The following is a 20,232-nucleotide window of genomic DNA, read 5'->3' on the forward strand; positions in this document are numbered from 1 at the left end:
AACAGACCTCGTATTTTTTCAAACTTATTTATTGGACCAAAATATAACAATTGCTTGTAAATATTTAGGTTTAAGTCATTTTTATATAGGTTGTCAGTATTGGATACGAGGAATATAGTATTGATGACGTCTTGTAACACATTCCTCTTTAGCCCTTAAAGTTTTAAAATCACATTAAAACAGCCCCTTGGTGGTTTGATGAGCTGCAAGTTTAAGGGTGTCTACCACTAAAAATCGGGTTTTGATATCAGCGAAGAGCAGGGCGCAGATAACCCATTGTGTAGCTTTGTGCATGACAAGAAACAAAGCAAGCAAATAATCACTATAATAACTTTCTCCATCAATCTTACAGCTGTAATGCAAAGTTAAGACATCAGGTATTACTTTATGGTTTTTAAATTTTAAACTGTTAATAAAAATATCACAAAGTGATGTTTGAAAACTCAATGTATTTATTGCTAATTGAATAATGAATTTATTCCAGCTATCATAATAAGTCAATATTTTTATTAAATAAATTATTGTTGAAGTTTAATATATTATGCAAAAATCATACTATCTAAATAATCACTTATGATATGTTACTGAGAAATACATTTTACTTATTTTAATTGTATCTTTATATTTGGTATTGACAGATGACGCTGTAGTTACTTCTAAGAAAGGGCTCAGTGTAAGTTGAGAAACTTTTGTTTCTATAAACATAATATATTTCTTAACTAAATATTATTATAATTTCAAAGATACCCGTTTTTAGTCAACCGTAAATTTTCGAGTATTTTTTATTTAATATTTTGAAACTATATATTTGCTGAATGCTATTGCAACATTAGTTACTGATATGAAAATATTGTAACGAGATTAGTTTATAACTTAATCAATTCAAGAGTAAGTAAACAATTTTAAACTAAATTAAATAAGTTTATGATATCTTAAAGCCATATTATCAGTAATAATAGGCTGAGTAATATAGTAAAAAGTCACAAAATTAAATACTAAATTACTTAGAGAAAAATGTTACGCTTTTTGAGTCTTACTCGTAAATTTATGCTAGTAAACAATGTTACACATAGGCATGATGGTGAAGAGTGATATAAGATTCGTATAGCGTATCGCATACTTGTTTTCATGGAGAAAAAAATTAATTGAACTGATTAATTTCTTATTTTCTGCAAATTGGCTGTCTAATGTAATGTCTAAGTATTGAGTATTATGCCAACAGGAAAACTAGCCATGTTTCACAGTACATTACCACATGCGCATTTAAAAGAAACTAAAAAAAAATTTAAAATCTTATGTATGAGAAAGTTTTCAAAGAAACATTTAATCGTTAATATTAATTGTTATATGCCACCCACCACTACAGCGGTAAGTCTCAGGATTTACAACGCTAAAATAAGGGGTTTGATTCCCCACGGTGGGCTCAGCAGATAGTCCTATGTGACTTTGATATAAAAAAACACAAACACATAATTGTTATACTGAGAGAGTAACTATACATCTGATGGTTATGCAACTACAGAGTACTTTTCCAAAGGTTGTATACACTTGAGATTTCCAATTTATATATATATATATGTGTGTGTGTGTGTATTTTGTGTGTATAAAAATAATACTAGTTATGTAAATCCAAAGTGTGTGTGTGTGGGTGTGATAAAAATGAGCACTACATACCATTGGCGAAAGTACAGGGTGTTTGGAAAGTCACTGTGCACTTATATATTTATTAACAGACATGTTTCAATATAGAATACAGGAGGTAAATATGAATGACAATAATAAACAATGTTGAAAGTGACCCCTGTTGGCGTCAATACAGGCGTGGATCCTTCTTATTTTGTTTCTAAACACTGCTATCAGTTGCTGGCTTGAAATAGACTGAATAAAATATGATTACAAAACTGCTCAGTGACTTTCCGAACACCCTGCTTAAGACCAGAACTGGAGTGTGTATTAAGAGATTAACAAAAAATAAACCTAACCATTGCTAGTCTCTGTGGTTATAGTACTCAAATGTATTAGGGACATGATCTAAATGTATATGTGAAACTACTTAACTGTTACAGAAGATCAGTTTAAGGGTTAGGAGTTGAATGCTTTAACCCACAACATTTCAACTCTTGCTGTCTTTTACTGTCTGCATCCAGTTGCAGGAGGTCAGTATACTGAAAAATTACAGATATTAAAGTGCTCTTTAATTAAAGTAGAATTGTTTTATTCCATACTTCTATGTTTATTTGACTCTCAACTTCTGCTCTTTAAAAAGTGATGATAATGAGAATTATAAACCCTTATCTTTATAGTTTTGTAATAATTAAATACACAACTTCCTCCCTTGACAAAAATTATTTATGTGACTGGTCCAGAATACAGAGTTCTTATGTATTTACATTTTACAGAAAGTAGTGGAACTGTATAGATAATTAGCTAAGGCATTGGTTTCTGATTGTGGAATTGAGCTTTTGAACCTAACCTGCAGTCACCAGTATTCATATTTTGGGCAGTCTTATATGTTTCTCTTGTTAGGGGAAATAGCTGTGAAATGGTGTATGTTTTTTAATCTGAGTAATAGTATAGAAGCATCAGTTGTTTTTTACTTTTACCTTATTGCATAAAGGAACATGATTAATGGAGATAAGCACACTATATTTTATGTTACCTAGGTTTGTTTTCAGATATTCATGCAAAGCTACTAAAGGCTATCTGGTTTAGTATTTCTTAAATATGAATCTATGCCTTCCCTCCAGTTTAGCTATCAACTACCCACTGGAACTCTTCTAACTTTTGTACTACTGCTATTTGACTGAATAGTGGGATTTGATCATCACTTTTATAGTGCACCTATAAAACAAAAATGTGTGGTCTGATGATTTATTTTGGAGATAACAGGAGGACAACTATGGACTTGCAAATCCATAGTGTGGCACACTAACCACTAGGATATTTTCAGTCTTTCATCTAGATTAGAGTTATTCCATATAAATAAAACAATAAATAAAGAATGGGTAAAAATAAAAGTATGAAGAAGAGAGGTAAAAAGAAGCAAGAAGATGCATCTTAAAATCAATACCATTCACAGGTGAAAAAAGGAATTAGCCTATGGTGTATATTAAGTAAGAAACACAAATTAAACATAGAACCTAAAATGGTAATTACATCAGAAACCATCCTGAGAAATATTTTATAATGAAGGGTATGGTAAAGTTATAGTATATAAAATAGAATGCAAAGGTGTAAAAGGTTTTATACAAAAGAAGTGGACAAAGATAATGACTAGACATAAAAGCACACAAAAACTGAAGAGAGGTAATTTAAAATAAATATGTTGGAAAACAATGCAAAATAAGTTTTAAAAATGTGAAAATATTGCATGTGGAAAAATAATCTACACAAAAGAAAAATTTTGGAAATTTTAAGAATCAAAAACTTAGGTTGTGACATAAATAAAACTGTATTAATACCATTATACATGTATAAAAGTATTTGCTTAAAAAACATAAAAAAACGTATTGAGCCAGTGTTATCTTTAAATGAATTATTTGTTTGGATATTTGTCTAACTTGGATGTACTTAATGTATGTGTTGATGTTTCATTTTTAAAAATTAAATATATGTGGAAAATGTCTTCCCACAGAAAGCTGTTTGAAGAACCTTGTTTGTTCTTTGTGTTTTTACCTTTAGTGAGAAAAAAGGAAATTGTAACACGTATGTAAATGTTATATGTTGTTAGATTTTTAGAGTGGGTATACTTAAATACATTTCCCACAAAGTAACCACTGGTAATATATAATATTCCAAAATCAGTTTTGTGTTTAATTTAAAGTATGTGAGCAATATGGTTGACCCAGAGCATCCTAAAGAAAATATTGGAATCTGAATTAAGTAGATGTAAATTATAAGAGTGTGTAAAGAAGTTAAGAGATTGAAAATAAAGCACTAGGATCAGAAAATGTTTTTTTCAAAAAAATTTAAAAGGTCAAAGATTAGATATGTAAACCTTTTAATTTGGATAGATCAGTAGACACTGGGTAGGTGCATGAAGATTAGAAAATTGCAGTGTTACTTTTAATTTTAAGTGGGAGGATGATAATAGTTGTCCTAAAAATTGTAGCACAATTATTGTTACTTATCTAGTAGAAAAAAACTGGTCTTATAAAACAAGGGTTTGAGAATAGTTTTTTTTATAATATGATATCATAAAAGAAAGTTGACATGGACTGATTGAAGAAAAATCTTTTCTGTTGACTTTTTTTTTAGGATGTTACTTGCTTTGTGGATTATAGAAAAAATGTGGATACGATTAACTTTTCAAAGATTTTGATAATGTACCACATTTGATATTTGACAAGAAAATTACATCATCCAACATGGGGAATTATTAATCGATTGGATTTTACAGTTGTTGGGTGTGAGAAAGCTAAAAGTAATTAATGGAGTAGAGTCAAGCTGCACTTATGTTTCCAGTGATGTGACATGCATAAGAGTACATGCATGAACCTTTTCTTTTTTTATGATTTACATTAATGATATTGATAAGGGCATTATTAATAAAATTTCTTTAGTACATGAGTGTTTTTAATTGTTTTGAGGGTGCTAAAATATTAAACAATGACTTTGAACAATTGATCCTTAACATTTGATCTTTAATTTTTGTGAGTACAAAGTAATTCATTTGGATCACATGTATACTTAGGTGGGATACCAGTTAAAACATTACAAATTTAAGAAACTTAAATTGACTGGTTTAATGGAAGATTTAAAATATAGAAGATGAAAAAGTTGGTCAAACAGGAAATTAGGACATCAAAAAGGATGTATGAAAAAAGGTTAGCTAAAAAATGAAAATTAACAACAAGGATTTCTTTAATTATATTAAGGGTAAACAAAATTTTAGAATTGCAGTAAGGCTTTTGGGGGATAATAAAGAAAGGTTAGTATGTGATGGTTATGAGATGGCTAGGTTACTAAATTCTGCTTTTTCTCCGGTCTTTACTAATGAAGATTTAAACAGTATTCCTTATCTTGAATTGTTTGTAGATGGAAAGAGGATTGCAATAATTCTGAGCTTGTTAAGAAAAAAATGGGAATTTTAAAGAATGATAAGCCTCATGGGCCAGGTAAAATTTCCCCAAGGTTTTAAAGGATAAAGATTGAATGTTTGAACCATTTGCTTTTTTTTTTTTTTTTTGTAAGTCCTTGAATAATGGACAGGTGCCAGAGGATTGGAGGTTAGCTAATGTTACTCTTTTTTCCAATGGAGATGACAAAAATTGCCTTGTTAATTACACTGCATAACAAAGCTTTTACTTTTTGAACACTGTTGGGTGTTCGTTATAGATTTTTGGCTGCTGATCATGAAAACCACATCCAAATTTGCCCATCACGTACGTTTCATTGAAATCTTCAGTTTTGTCATGTTTTTTCCTAAATTTGTGCCCAAAAGTTTTTGGTTTTTCTGTAAGAGACCTATGAATAATGTTTTGTGCAGTCTGGGCATGTTCAGGCATGAAATCATGCCAGGTTGGAAGCTGTTCTGTGGAAGTATGCAGCCCAGGCATGCCTGGGCAGGCTGGAGTCAGCTTGGCACTGTCTCAGCAGGCTATAAAAGTGGCTTGCATACACAGATGCTGCTCATTAGAATAATATAGACCTTATAGTGTGTACATATTGTTTCAGAATATAGCATTGCTTCAGTAGCACTGTAACAAGTAAGTTAGATGTTATAGACATTTTACAGGATGATTGGTGTTGGTCAGTATGTCTTGTTGTAACAGCTGCGATACATTCTGCTATATTTGTGGCAAGTATACACTTGTTCATCAGAGACGCTCAATGACTGCTTTTATGAAGAAAGCATATCATCTGTACTTTGGCTGTAAAATTGGTGATCAAGACCAGGAATGAGTGCCTTGCATTTGTTGTGCAAATGTACTGTCTGTCTGAGAGCTTGGCTCAGAGGCACTCGAAAGACAATGCCATTTGCTGTCCCAATGATATGGTGAGAACAGAAAGACCATGTAACGGACTGTTTACATGGTTACTTCTGTTTGACTAATGTGTCTGGTTTCTCTGCCAAAAACAAGAAGTCAGTTGAATTATAAATATAATTTTGATGGAAATATTCTTGACAGTGTTACGAAAGGTATCTTGGTATAGTGATTAATCAGTTTCTTTAGCCATCAAAGCAGTATACTATTGCTAATGTTAGGGCAAATAGGATTTTAGGTTGTACCAACAGAAATATTGAATACGAGTCCAAACAGGCTATTATTTCATTACATGGATCACTGGTTGGGGCACATTTGAAGTATTGTGCTTGATCTTGGGCTCCTTACATTAGGAAGGACATTTGATTGTTGGAAAGTGTTCAAAGAAGGGAAGGGTTATTAGACTTTTGCCCAGGTTGGAGAGGTTGTCATACAAGAAGAGACTGAAATCTTTTGAAAAGTTGAGGGGATATGATTGAAGTGTTTAAGATTGTTAAGGGAATTAATAATGTTGATGTATTATATTTTTTCACACATAATTGTGAATATTGTAAGACTGGGTGATACAAATATAAATTTAGATAAAATAGACAGTTTTAATTTACTAGCAGGGTGCTAGTTTTTAGAATGAGTTGCCTTCAGATGTTGTGGAGGCAGTATATTTAAGTGAGTTGAGTAGAAAGCTTGATAAGGATATGAATGATAAGGGCTGACTTTGAGGTTCATTTTATTTATTTAATAGTTTTAGTTTAGCCTAGAGGATGGAACAGTCTTGATGGACCAGTTGATCCCTTATTGTCCTGAAACATCGTTATACTAGAGTGTGAATGAAAAACAAAGGATTTCAGCAAACAGTTGTACTAGATAATTTGCTCAAACCATAAAAACAATTCTCTGTTACTAGTTTTAAGTAAAATTTTAGGATGGTTATTGATTATGTCAATTGGTTTTGTTTAAAATATTAATCAGTAGTAATGTTTCTGATTACTACCATTTTTTTAATTGATCTAACTATTTAGGTAAACCAAATTATGATTTTTATGGTTTCTTACTATTATTTTTGATTAATACAGGTTGTTCAGTATAATTAATTAGTGTAAAGATTCACAAAAATAATCAATTAATCAAATTTAGGGTTTCCAATAGTTATTTCTTTTAGTTATTCCATCTACTCAAGGCTCATATGGTAGTAATTGATTAATTGAATGTAATCAATTAATAAGTTTGAAGATTGTTTATCAAATTCCACTAGTTACCAAGCTTTAATTCATGGGCATAGTTATTACAAATTAAGAAGTTATTATCCTTCTACAGATTACACTGCACAAAAATTTTTTGGAAAAGTTTTGCTTCCTGAAAAGTTTTTGCTGATTGTGACAATTACCTGGTGGGTATGCACAAATATAGTTTTGGTTTTGCTTCATCATGTCAGAACTCTGAGAAATAGACAGTTAACTGTTTACTGGCAATAACATATTTAATTGCGTTTATGTTTCTAATACGCTATTAAGTTCAACATAATTAAAAGTGTTTTGCTCCTGATTTTTGTTTGAATTCAATGTTCGGTGCATCACGTTGCAGTGTCCAACAGTTGTCAACAAGCATTGACGGATTCTAGTTGCCCTGATATCCTTTTTCCATTGGAGTACTATATATACTTTTGGTCTCTTTACCCAACAAAAATTGACTTATTGGAGAGAGTTCAGAGGAGGGATACTAGGATGTTTCTTGGTTTAGAAGAGTTGTTATATGGGTAGAGATTAAGATGAGGTTTTATCTCTCTGGTAGGCATGGGCTTCCTTTGAGACTCTCATTTCCATGGATCAAGCTCACATTTTTTCCCTTCAGTGCAACTTCTACATGGATCCCTTTATCCACCATATTCCTGATCCTTCCCCCAATCAAGGCTGACTTGTTTTGGTGACTGAACAGGGATCAAACCACAGAGGCTTCTCCACTTTCTCTACCTCATCTGGATTTACATCTGTTTATAGACACATCTTCAGAGGGTTGTAATGCTTGCTGCATTTCTGAAGAGATTTACAAGTATTTTCACCATATCAGCATTTTCAAACTTAGGGCAGTTCATTAAAATTTGCATCACACTCTTCCTCTCCTGTAGGGAGGGTGGTGATAGGACACTTAAAAAAACTTTACAGTGGTCACTTATATCACAAAGTGGTGGTCATAACTTATGGGCCTGCCACCCTGAATCTGGTTGTGGATCATTTATATTGACCCAGTAATATTCTCCTCATGGAGTGGTCCCTTGATCAACAAGTTTTTGGTGACTATGCTCTCAGATGGGAACTCCTTATATTGATGCTTTTGCCACCCACTGGAACTACAAACTTCCTTTTCTCTTGGTTTTCCATTCCACATCCACAATCTCCAAGAGTGGCTGCATTAAGTCATGCTTGAAGGGGGAATTACATCTATGCTTACCCTCCTATTCAACTTCTCTCCAAAGGTCTATTGATAATTCAAATCACTCCACAGGCACAATCATGTTTCCCAGTGCCCTAACCTTTACATGTACAACCTCACCTACTCTTACCTTTATCTTTGTCACCGAGTTATCAGCCTTGGTCAGATGTCACCACCGTAATTCTTTACACCTGGCACAGGGACTGACTCCAAGTGTTGCATTTTTCCTTTCCATGTCCTTATAACCTTCTTCCATATGCATTTACCAGAGGGTATGGTATACCTTCCATCTTTGACCTCTTTGACATGGTTTCCCTCTTTCTGATCCTTCTGTTCCTCATTTTTCCCAAGTCTTGACCTAGTTGTTTGACAAAGACTTGTTCACTTCAACTGTGTATAGATACTGGTTGGCCTGTTTCTCCAAGTATTGAAAGGTTTTATCTTCCCATGTTATTTCCCTCCTTTTCTGTTTCTTATGGGTCATGCATCCACCAAACTCATTTGAATTGCCTGATTGAGATGTCATTGTGGTCCTTTATGCTATTTTTCATCCTCCCTGTGAAATTTTGTCTATGTTTTCTATATAGAATCTGTCCTTCAAGAGCTATTTCCTTCTCCATCCTCTCGGTGTGGATTCCTGCACATGGTGAGGGGATCTCCCACAGAAGGTTCTGTTCTTTTAGTATACCTCCTCTGGGATCTAAATATCCATTCACAGATTTGCTGTGCGTGGTGACCCATGAAGGGGAAGAGAGGATCCTGGTGGTTGAGGGTTCAACCCTAACACATAACTTTGGCATTGAATTCCTGGAGATGGGCAGCCTTGAGGTGACCCCACCATGGTCATTTAGCTGGTTCACTTGGGCTAGGGTCAACCAAGTACCAGTGTTGGATGTTCTCAGTGGGTGTTGTGGACATTGTATCTGATGTTGGTGTTTGAGTATAGTGCTCACAAAACCCTGGTGTTGCTGCAGTGTCCTTGTTTAACATTGTAGTGTGTCCCCTTGTAGGGATCCATGGTGGATAGGGGCAGTGGGCACCAAAATATTCTCTCATTATTATGGATCCCTCAAATAAAATTTAAATAAAATAATGAAAAAAAAACAGTCCATAGATAAACAACCACATCTTGAAGATTTTGAGCAGCAATCTTCAACCTCTATAACACCTTTACCTCATTTTCTTATACTAAATTATCTTTCAGACAAACATTTAGGGCAAATGTCTCCATTTTTTATTTGGAATGGACTAGAGGGACTTGCTAGCTCTCTTAAGCCAATCAAAAAGCTTCACCCTGGTGACATATTGATGGAAAACTCATCTCCTACACACAATCAATTCCTCCTGCATTCAAAAGCCATTGGGGATATACCCATTGAGGTTAATCCCCATGCTAATTTGAATTTGTCACAAGGAGTTATTGTTGAGAGGGATTTGAAGAACAACTCCAAGTCAGAGATCCTTGCTAGTTTCTCCACCCAAGGTGTTTGTGTAATTAGGCATATCTTCACTTGCAAAGATGGAATTATGATGCTGACCAGTATCCTAAGTTTTAGATGTTTACATCACCACATTCACCTGCCACCATCAAGACAGGTTATCTTAATTGAAAGGTATGGTCATATATTACAAACCCTCTCAGATGTTTCCAATTCTGTCACTCAAAGATATCATGTCGTGGTTTCTTGAAGTATGCTTGTTGTGATGGCAAGGACCACAATGCCTATGAGTGTGAAACAGACCATTGCATTAATTGTAATGGCTCTCACCCATCCTACTTTTATTCTTGCCCTAAGTGGGGGAACAAAAAGAGGTGCAGCATTTTAAAACAATTCAAAACATTTCTTACCCTGAGTCTCAAAAGTTATTATCCAACACTTCACCTCAGATGTATGCTGTTACACTTCATTTTACTGCTACAGTGGGAGTGCAGACTGATCTCTCTGTGCGTCTGAAAGAATCATTCTCAAACCATATGAAAAGTCTTTTGACCATCAGGGTTAAGAAAGTTAATGAATCAAAGTCAACACCCATCTCTGTCCCTACCGTTCATTCCAGCAGACCCCCAGATCGACTTCCTTTGACTCCATGTATGGGCATTTTCTTGGGTACATCTTCTCTCTGGCCCTCAGATGCAAAACCATCATTCTTTCACACCTTTATTTGCTGGAATCTTCTTCCAACAACAGAGACCTGCCCAATTGACCCAGGGCAGGATCCATGGATATTGATAGATGTGGTCTAAAACAGAAGGGCTCTCCTCCCAGTTCACTTTCACATAAATAAAAATGGCCACTTTGATACAGTGGAACTGTCAAGGTTTACATTCTTATCTGAATGACATCAAAGCACTGATTGATTCTTACCATCCTGTATGTGTTTCCTTACAGGAACCATTTCTGAAACTTGCTGATACAGTTTTCTTTGTACAGAAATGACAGTTTGTGTGTGATGGACAAGTGCATGAAGAGGTAGCACTGTTGGTTGGTTAGCATGTACCCATCCTGTCTTTGCCACTCGACACACCCTTGGAGGCCATAGTCATCTGTGTTTCCTTGGGTTGTACCATCACTGCTTGTTTTCTCTGTCTTCTGAACAGACTTATGATCAATCATACCTTGATGCTGTCGTTGAACAGTTGCCATCTCCCTTTTTACTCCTGGGGGACTGTAATGGACATAATTCCCATTGGGGAGGTGCTAATATTGATGGGAGGGGTTGCTCTGTACAGCATATGCTCTCAATTCACAACCTTTCTCTCTTCAATGCTGGTCCTAATTTTCATGCACCTAGTCAGTCTTTTACTACTACTTATCTCTCAATTTGTTCTCCCACTTTTCATGGAGGGTTGACTGTAACCCATGAGGCAGTTATAATTTTCCTATCATTTTCAGAGAGACTGGCCATTGTCAATACCACCTGATCAGTGTGCCCAGTGGAAGGTGGATCAAGCCAACTGTCCCTCTTTCACTGTTCTCGCAAAACTTGATCCTCCCATTTTCTGTAAGCCATCAATAGACAACTGCACAGCAGCATTTATTAACTATATTATCAAGGCAGCTGCTCAGTGTATTCCTAAAACCTTGACAAGTTTTCCACAGTATCCTTGTCTGTTGTGAAATCCTGCCTGCCACATGGCACGGAAGGCTCAGAAGTGGGCCTGATATTCCTTTCATAGGCAACCCAAAATCTCAAACTGCATCTCTTTTCTCCAGGCTCATGCACATGCTCGGCAGGTAGGATGTTGAAGCCAAAAGGAATCTTGGATTAAATTCACAATCAGCATCTCTTCCTCCTCCAGTTCCAAAGTTATATGGAACAAGATTCAAAAGGTCAGTGGGCAGTACAGGGTTTGAAATTTTCTATTTAAAGCCGGACATGTCCATTAAAAAATCAAGTTTGACCAGCACTTTCCCATCTATCCCCGGACATCATGACTGGTGGTCATATTCCTAACATATCGGACACAAATACATCGTCCCCTCAAAAATAAGTGAGGCAAAAGCTGTGTATGTACAGCCCAAAGATTTTGCTTAAACGCAAATTCTATAATGAGTGGAAAATAACTTGCAAAATTTAAGATTTAATTTAAGACAATGAAAAAAAGCAAATTTTAAAAAATGGTCGTGAACGCTCACAAAATGCGCTTTTTAGGTCACCTTATCCGTGCCATCCCGGATTGTCACGTGACTGCCAAATATTCACAATGATCTGACCATGGCATCTGATAGTAAAAAAAACAAGAAAGTCTCATGATCTATTTCAGTTTGGTTTCACGAGCAATACTAATGAATCAGAAGACAATACTGTGGAACCCCGAAAAAAAACCCAAGCTTGTTGACCCAAGCCCAAGTGTTAAAGCAAAAACTGTTACTGCTAGTACTGGTGCTAAGCCTACTTGTCATTTCCAGGATGAATGGAATAGAGGCCGACCATGGCTGGAGTATAATAATGCTACCGGACTGATGTTTTGCTCAATTTGTCAGGAATTATGACCAAAGTAGTGGAAGGCAGAAGAACACCTTCATAACAGGATCTTCTAACCTGAGAGCAAGTGCTGTAAAGGAGCATGAAAACAGTCATGCCCACAGTCTAAGTTGTCAAGCTAATACAGCAAAAGCAACACCTGATTTAACTCCCATGATGAAAGAATTGAGCAAACTTGACCAGACTAAGAAAGATCATTTGCTTGTGCTGTTCAGGACTGCCCTTTATGTGGTTTTGAATGCCAAACCATTCAGCGATTTTCAAGAGCTTCTGTTGCCGCAGGAGCACAACTTTGGTATGAACTTAACAGAACATTATCCCAATGACAAACAAGCAGTTATTTTTACGAAGTATATTGCAGAAACAATTAGAATTAATGTCAGATCTTGTCTGCACACCTCATTATTCTTTGGCATTATGACTGACGGCTCAACAGACACTGCCAACATTGAGTAGGAAATAGTCTATGTAAGATACTTGGACAGTGACTGTTACCCAGTAACCCACTTCCTGTATCTGTAGCCAGTTGAGAAGGCTGATTCTGAACACTTGCTACAGGCACTTAGTTCAGGTAAAGGTTTCTTAATTACTTGGGATGAGAATTTTCTGGATTTATCCTGAATTCCTAATTAAGAAAAATTAAAATGGACAATATTTCATGTACATTTGTGTTTTAATTCATGTTTACACAGTCATTCCATTATTAACATACATCAGTGAAAACTTGAGCATTTTTCAATTGATTTAAACCAAGAATAACCATGTATTTACCATTGACAGAATTGGAGCTTAACCTAACACAACTAGTGTAATAGATAATGGAGCAATTGAATTTTCCAAAGTACTAATTTACATTTTATTTTTGTTTTTACAGAAAGTAACTAATATTGGCTACTAATTTTTTGTACTTGCAGCATTGTCCATATATGGCAAGTTTCCTGACTGGTTTGAATCAATTGTATGCTTAACAGCTGATGGGGCAGCTGTCAATTTTGGCACAAATAAAGGACTTGTCAACAGATTGAAGGTGCAAAAACCTTATTTGATAGGGATCCACTGTGTTAGTCACAGATTGAAACTTGCAGTTAAGAAGATCATCAAGGATATCCCTTACCTTGATAGTATCCAAACCTTTTTAGAAAACCCATGGAAGTTTTATGACAATTCGCCACAGAACTGAGCTGGCCTCAAAGATGCTGGTAAAGCCAACAAAAGGGACAGGAACCCAGTGGATGGCCTACAAAGAGTGCATTCTGGAGTCAGTTTCTCATAACTGGCCAGCTTTAGCAGAGCATTTGTATCAAATAAAGCTGCATGACAAAGGGGAATGTGGACTAAAAGCTGCAGGATTATACAGTACTTTGACAAGCCTTAAATTCATCCTGTACATGGACATACTCTTGGCAGTTCTGCCTGTTTTGACATCTCTTAGTCTCAAAATGCAAGACAATTCTGCATTTGTGAACATTGTTTCTGACAAACTTGCTGTTTGCAAAGAGAAGCTGGGTAATTTGAATCATGTTGAGAGATCACAGAAAATTGTTAAAGAGCTCACAACATGTGAACAAACTGGCAAGTGGTTACATAGAGGAAAGGTGATTGCTATTAGTAGTCAGACAAGGGCCAGAGGCTCAAAAAGTGCCACAAAAGAGACAGTTGCTCAATCCATGGTTGAAGAAACAGCCATCTTCATTGGTAAAATTGTCAATATCTGAATGAGAGATTTGAAGAATTTGATAAGGATTTTATTGGTGCCTTTCAAATTTTTTAACCAAGCAACTGGCCTAAAAGCAAGGAAACATTATCATTTTATGGCCATAATGAACTCCAGATGCTATTGGACCACTGCTCTGCTAGAAGCTAAGTGTTTCAACATTGCAGCTGAACTTTGCCAAGCTGATTTACACGAGATACTGCTCAAAGCCACAAGACTTGCCAAATCAGATGAGTCCCTGGCTAGTAGTGCAAGTGGATTGTGGGCCCACATGTTAAGTCAAATTACTGTTAAGGACAGTAAACCTTTCCTTGGATCAACAGTGTTGGCCTTGGTATGCCTCATGCAGGTGATTTCCGTGTCACCTGCTGAACAAGAACGTGGATTTTCCCAGATGGCAGTTATTAAGGATGACTGGCAGTCCAAACTAACAAACGATTCTCTTAATGACTTGATGACAATAAAATTAGTTAAGAATAAGACCTATGATCTTGCAAGCACAGAATTACTGTGCAAGTCTGTAGAATCCTCGTGGAAGGACAGTAAAAAAACAGACAATTTATGAGTCTACATGGAACTCCCACACATAGAGACAATAGAGATACTGAGTCTACATCAGCTGATGTCTCAGTGCTGGATGACGAAATCTATGAGTTTGATTGATGTGTCATTTTTCATGGATACAAGGCTTGTTGCCACTTGCTTTGAAATAATATTTCAGTGCCATAAATAAAATGATTCTGTTTTATAAAATAATTGTTTCTACTTGATTTCTTGTTTTCAGTAATGTCCGGTGACAATTTTGAGGTGTCCTGCTAAAATTTCAAATGTCTGGCAAGTTTCACTGTGCAGCAGGACATGTGTCCTGCTGAAAATTTAGGATATTTCTACCCCTGCAGTATAATTCTGTTCTCCTCTCAGTATTGCTCTCTGATGGCCAGGAAGTAGCTAATGCCCAAAGCATCACCAATACTTCAGGGACTTCAGCTCTGCATTGGGACTTTCAGCACTTCTCCAGTTCAAAGCTTGTACACAGAGTCTCATGAACCTTCTTTACACCTCTGTCATTTGCAACTGTTATTACTGTGTGCTTAAAAACTATGATCATTATCAAAGGGATGCCTGGGGATGTGTTTTCTTTCCTCAGTAGGCAATGTTTCTTCAGAACAGATAATCTGCCATTGTTCCTTTTGACCTTTGTATTCCAGCACAGTGGAATGAATTGGGTCTGTCCTTGGATAGCATTGCTATATCCACTAGTCACCTATTTCATCATGGCTTATTGCCATCCCCAAATGTGACCTTTCTTTAAGTAATCTTAGAATGGCATATACTCCCAATTGGAAGTACTGTCTTTTATTCTGAACATCTTTTGAACCATCCATTTATACCACTCCCATTTATACAGATGGTTCAAAATCAGGTGATTCTATGGGCTCTGTCATGATTTGTTGTGGTTTCGTGGTTGCTCACAGAATCCCCTCTACAATTTCTATGTTCACTGCCAAACTGTATGTCATTTCTCTTGTCTGGGATCACATAGAAGCTAAGCAGTACTCAAATTGTACTATTTATACCAACTCGCTAAGTTCTCTACTGGCCCTGGAATTGCTTCATGTTAGATCTCACCCTGTTTTCCCCAATATTCAAATGCAACTGGCCTGTTTCTCTTTTTAACATCTACTTCTATTCAGTTCTTCTGGATATCGAGCCACACTGGTATTCACGGGAAAGAGTTCACCGACACCAAAGCTGGGTCCGTCTGCTATGGCACTATCACTTCTGTGCCTGTTACATATGTGGACTATGGTCCTGTATTCAAGGCTCAGCTCCGTGCAGTTGGCAGTCGACTTGAAGTGAGCAACATGAAAACAAGCTTTTCCAGATAAAACTCTATTGGATTTTGGTCATCTTGTTTCCATAAGGATTGGAAAGAGGAAGTTGTCCTAACTAGATTACGCATTGATCAGAGTTTTTTAACTCATCGTTTTCTTTTATCTGGGACTGATGCACCAATGTGTGACATTCGGGTCATAATAACCCACATTTTACTGTCTTGCTGTCATTACGGTTCTTAATGATGGCATCATTTTAGACATGTTTTATCCGAAGGTTTATCCCTGACATTGAACAGAGCCATTGGAGATGATGACACTCTCCACCTTACGAACATTTTGAGATTTTTAAAGGCCATTGGCATTTTTAATGCTATTTAAGTTTTTAATTCATAAATTAGACTTTGTTTTTTTTAACATGATTCCTTTTTATGAGTTTTAATAATTTTACCTTTTAATTTTTTTTATTAGTTGTTTGGCACAGATAGCCTAGTTGCTTTGCACCATAAAACACCAAACAACCAACCTTCTCCACCTTGCTTGAGGATGTAGTCAGTCAGATATTTATTCAATTCCAGTTATGCCTTTCTTTATTCAGACTGGCCTTCCTAAGATCCATGCTTTCCATCCAGGCTGTCTGATTTTCATATTCATTTTCCTACATTCTATATCCCACCTGTTCTCCTACCGTGTTTACTCGCTTATAAGACGGGGATTTTTCCTCGAGATTTCGGGCTCAAATTGGGGGGCCTGTCTTATAGGCGAGGTCTACAGACATAGAAAATAAATTTAGTTCACTCAGTTTATCAGATCGTTTCTCAAATGCGGAATTTCGAATTCCACTGACGGCAGTGAGGATGATGAACTTTTCAGTGAGTTTATCGGCAGAGATGGCGTGAGAGCAGGAGGAGAACACGGAGGAATGTGACCTCTACGATGATGGATTGTCCGAGGAGCAGTTTTATGAACTGTTTGGAGATAGCAACAACGAATAATTTGAAGGCTTTTGAATTTCATAACTTGCATACTGATTTGCTGTGTTCTATTAAAGTGCAGTTTACGTAAACTCTTTTAATACTTTGAAGAAATGTGGTTTAAAAGTTAGCATAAACATACTTTGATACTGAAATATGTTGTGATAAGTTTTGTGCGTTAGATTGTTCTTTGTTATGTGTTTTAAATATGAATATTTATCATACAGTAAATAAAATAGTTGATGAAATTCCATTAAACGCTTGAACACCGAGTTTGGATTTATTCATTTATTTTCACTTTTCTATCTCTTCTATTTTTCTCCTAATCTGAAATCGAATATCGTATATCTGAAACCCAAAATTAGGTTTCTATTAATTTCCATTTTTTTCACTTTTCTCTTGTTACCTGCTTTCCTTCCTTCGTCTTATAAACGAGTCTAAACAGAATATCGACAATCTCTCAGGTGAAGTTGGGACCCGTCTTATAAGCGAATCGTCTTATAAACGAATAAAAACGGTTATCTGATCTTGATTGACTTCTTTGTCTTGATATTGTCATATGGCATATTCTGTCTCCTTTCAGGGTTCATTTTCATGATTATTTATATCTGTTTTCTATTATTTATCTCTTGTCACACTAATCTGTTGAGTATGTCAGCTCATTAGGCTGTCATACTCTGACTTACCCATGGAAGGTTGCTGTCTCCATAGTGTTTTTTCTCATGAAATTTGTGATATCACTATGTATTTGGCTTTTTGCCTTTGCTGTCCTTTGGAGTAGATCATTCATGAGTGCATTATAGACTTAACTTTTCATACATTTACTCAGTGAGAAAAGGACAAAGCAGGTTCCCTCCTTCCATCTCCCCTGGATTATTACTGTCAGGTGGGGAGTTGTCAGTTGGAGCACGTCCAGCATGCATGGAACTCTCTTCATAATACCTGGTGTGAGATGACACTATGGTTGTGTGCAGTTGAGGCCCCTCTTCTTAATAATTTCAGATGCATGTGGTTCGTTCCCTGCTCCTAGAGTTGAAGTTAAGAGACTTTGCTTTGTAATATCAGCAACAGGATGTACATACACTGTCCCTATTATTGAGCAAATATTCTTTATCCTAAATGCAGGATGTCTCTTACCTGCATTTATGGCTGGATGAGTCAGGATTTCTGCTCTTAATACCAGTTACAGATATTGCCCTGTTTTTATGTTTAAGTTGAGAAAACAAAATGAACCCCATACTGCTGAGTTCAGTGCATTGTATGTTTTGCTCCAACTGTGGTTTTGGGAGTTTCTCCAGCTTCAGTTGCATGCCAACTTTCTCTTTGTAATTCTGATTGTGTGAAGTGTGATGCACTGTTTACGTATGTTTGGGATTCATTTGTATATGTATTTTGTTACACGTACCCTAACCATATTGTTTGTTATTCTACATTTTATTTTGTCTGATCCTCGATCTCTCAATACCAAATATAAATTGTGAAACTTGGTGTGAATTGTTGAGTTGGATATCTGCATAGCTATATTAGGTGTTTTTTCTAAATATATATTATGATAGGTTTTTAGTTTTAAAGGAAAGTAGGACTTCCTTCATCAGGGTGTTGAGAAATATCAGTGTCCCCCTTTGCCCTTCTTATAAGTGGGTATAATTATATTATCGTGGAAATGTTAGGTACAATAAATTGCACCTGTCAGAACAAGGGTATATGTGTTCCAGAAGTAGTGCAGTATCCCACATGTGTGCTTCAGTTAATCATGAAGTATATCCATTCATCTTGGGTGTTTGCTTTCCACTTGGTTTCAATGTTGTAAACAAACACTGACCACTCCACCTTTGCAATGTGGGAGTCTAAGTTTGTGTAAGATGTAAGACCATCTTGGAAGTTAACATTTTCCTTCACTGAAATGAATTTTTGATAGGTACATGCCTGTTTTCACACACTTACCACCCCTCCTCCTCATAGCTGGTATTTTTCTTTCAGTTCCAGCCAATTCTTGGAAGTGAAGATTGAGTAGGAGAGGAGCTAGTTGTGTCAGTATAGGTAGTGCAATACTGTTAGTGGAGAGTAATCACATGATATGTACATGTTTAGTATTGATATGAAATTGTTGGGGTAAATAGACTGGTGCATTGAGCATGAATTTTTTTAGCAGTAATTAGAAGGTAGAAAGAAGATCAAGATAGCTTTATTTTATGAGGAGGTAAGTACCTATTGGAAACACATTTCCAGTGTAAGAAAATGCTAACATCAGAAGTAAAGTGGAGTCCTTGGCCAGCCATAAACTAAAAGATTTTTAATTTTTGCTCAAAATAGTTGTGTGGTAGTATCTTATTTGCAGTAAAGACTGTGAGCAAGACACATTAAATCAGAGTATTGCAGTTTGATGTAGCTGTAAAAGACATGAAGGGATTTGATGAGTTTCTACAGAAATACAAGAACACTAGATTTGCCTCGGTTAAAATAACAGCAACAGAAATAACATCTGGCATGGACGTTGGACCTAAATTCAGAAGATGACAAGTGAAACAAAAAAGAACATAGTTTCCAAGGGATGAGCCAGCAAATTTGCCTGGGAAGACAACTGAAATGTACCACTTTCTAACCACGATGGATCAAGCCATGATTTGAAGCAGCTTTGAGAAATGACAGAAGATGATATGAAGAAATACCTTATTAATTTGAACAGTACATTGTGTGATGGTGATTTGTACTAGACTGACAATACAAATCTTTTCTCAGAGCTGTGTGTGCTCCAAAAACTCATTCCTTGAGAAACAGGAACTGCACTTCAAGCTCTTCAGTTTCTTAAATCATTGGGAAGGAACCACCTAGTGATTAGAAATAATAATGAAAAATACCTTAGGATAAATATATCTCAAGAGAGGTTCAGTGGACACACCATTCTGTCAGTTGACAAACAAATGGCATCAAAATTAGATTACCAGGGTTTCACAGCAGAGTTTGCTGCAAGGAAGCTGTGAAAGTGGATTTCAGACAGTAAGTGGCACAGCATTGTTTGATGAACTTTTGTAATTTGACAAACTTCTTAAGGAAATCTACATAGACTGATTTGCCCCAGGGTTTGCATCATCCTTGGGCTGGCTCTGATTATTAATGTCTGTTAAAACATAGCAGATGTTATAATTATTGGTGTGTTAAAATGTAATATATGATTTTATAACTATTATTACTGTTTATTAAAACCAAAGATGAAATTCTGCCACTATTAAGTACTATAACATAATTTTCTAGGCAGTACTAATACCAGGACTAATTTGAGCTGCCTTGTCATTTTTATGTTTGTATGT

General features: G+C 35.9%; 1 protein-coding gene across 3 annotated transcripts in view; it reads left to right on the forward strand.

The window, feature by feature from the left end:
• Positions 1–605: 605 nt before the first annotated feature.
• LOC143244716 (E3 ubiquitin-protein ligase DTX4-like) overlaps positions 606–20,232 on the forward strand; it is an 85,352-nt gene continuing 65,725 nt past the window's right edge. For 2 of the 3 annotated variants that reach the window (XM_076489866.1, XM_076489869.1), the window contains exon 1: positions 606–673. The gene's annotated coding sequence lies outside the window, so the exon portion shown is untranslated. Of the gene's footprint in view, positions 674–18,402; positions 19,922–20,232 lie in introns of those variants that run through there. The other variant, XM_076489867.1, reaches the window with a different exon arrangement.

Source organism: Tachypleus tridentatus, chromosome 2 (assembly GCF_004210375.1).
Source record: "Tachypleus tridentatus isolate NWPU-2018 chromosome 2, ASM421037v1, whole genome shotgun sequence".
NCBI classification, from domain to species: domain Eukaryota; kingdom Metazoa; phylum Arthropoda; class Merostomata; order Xiphosura; family Limulidae; genus Tachypleus; species Tachypleus tridentatus.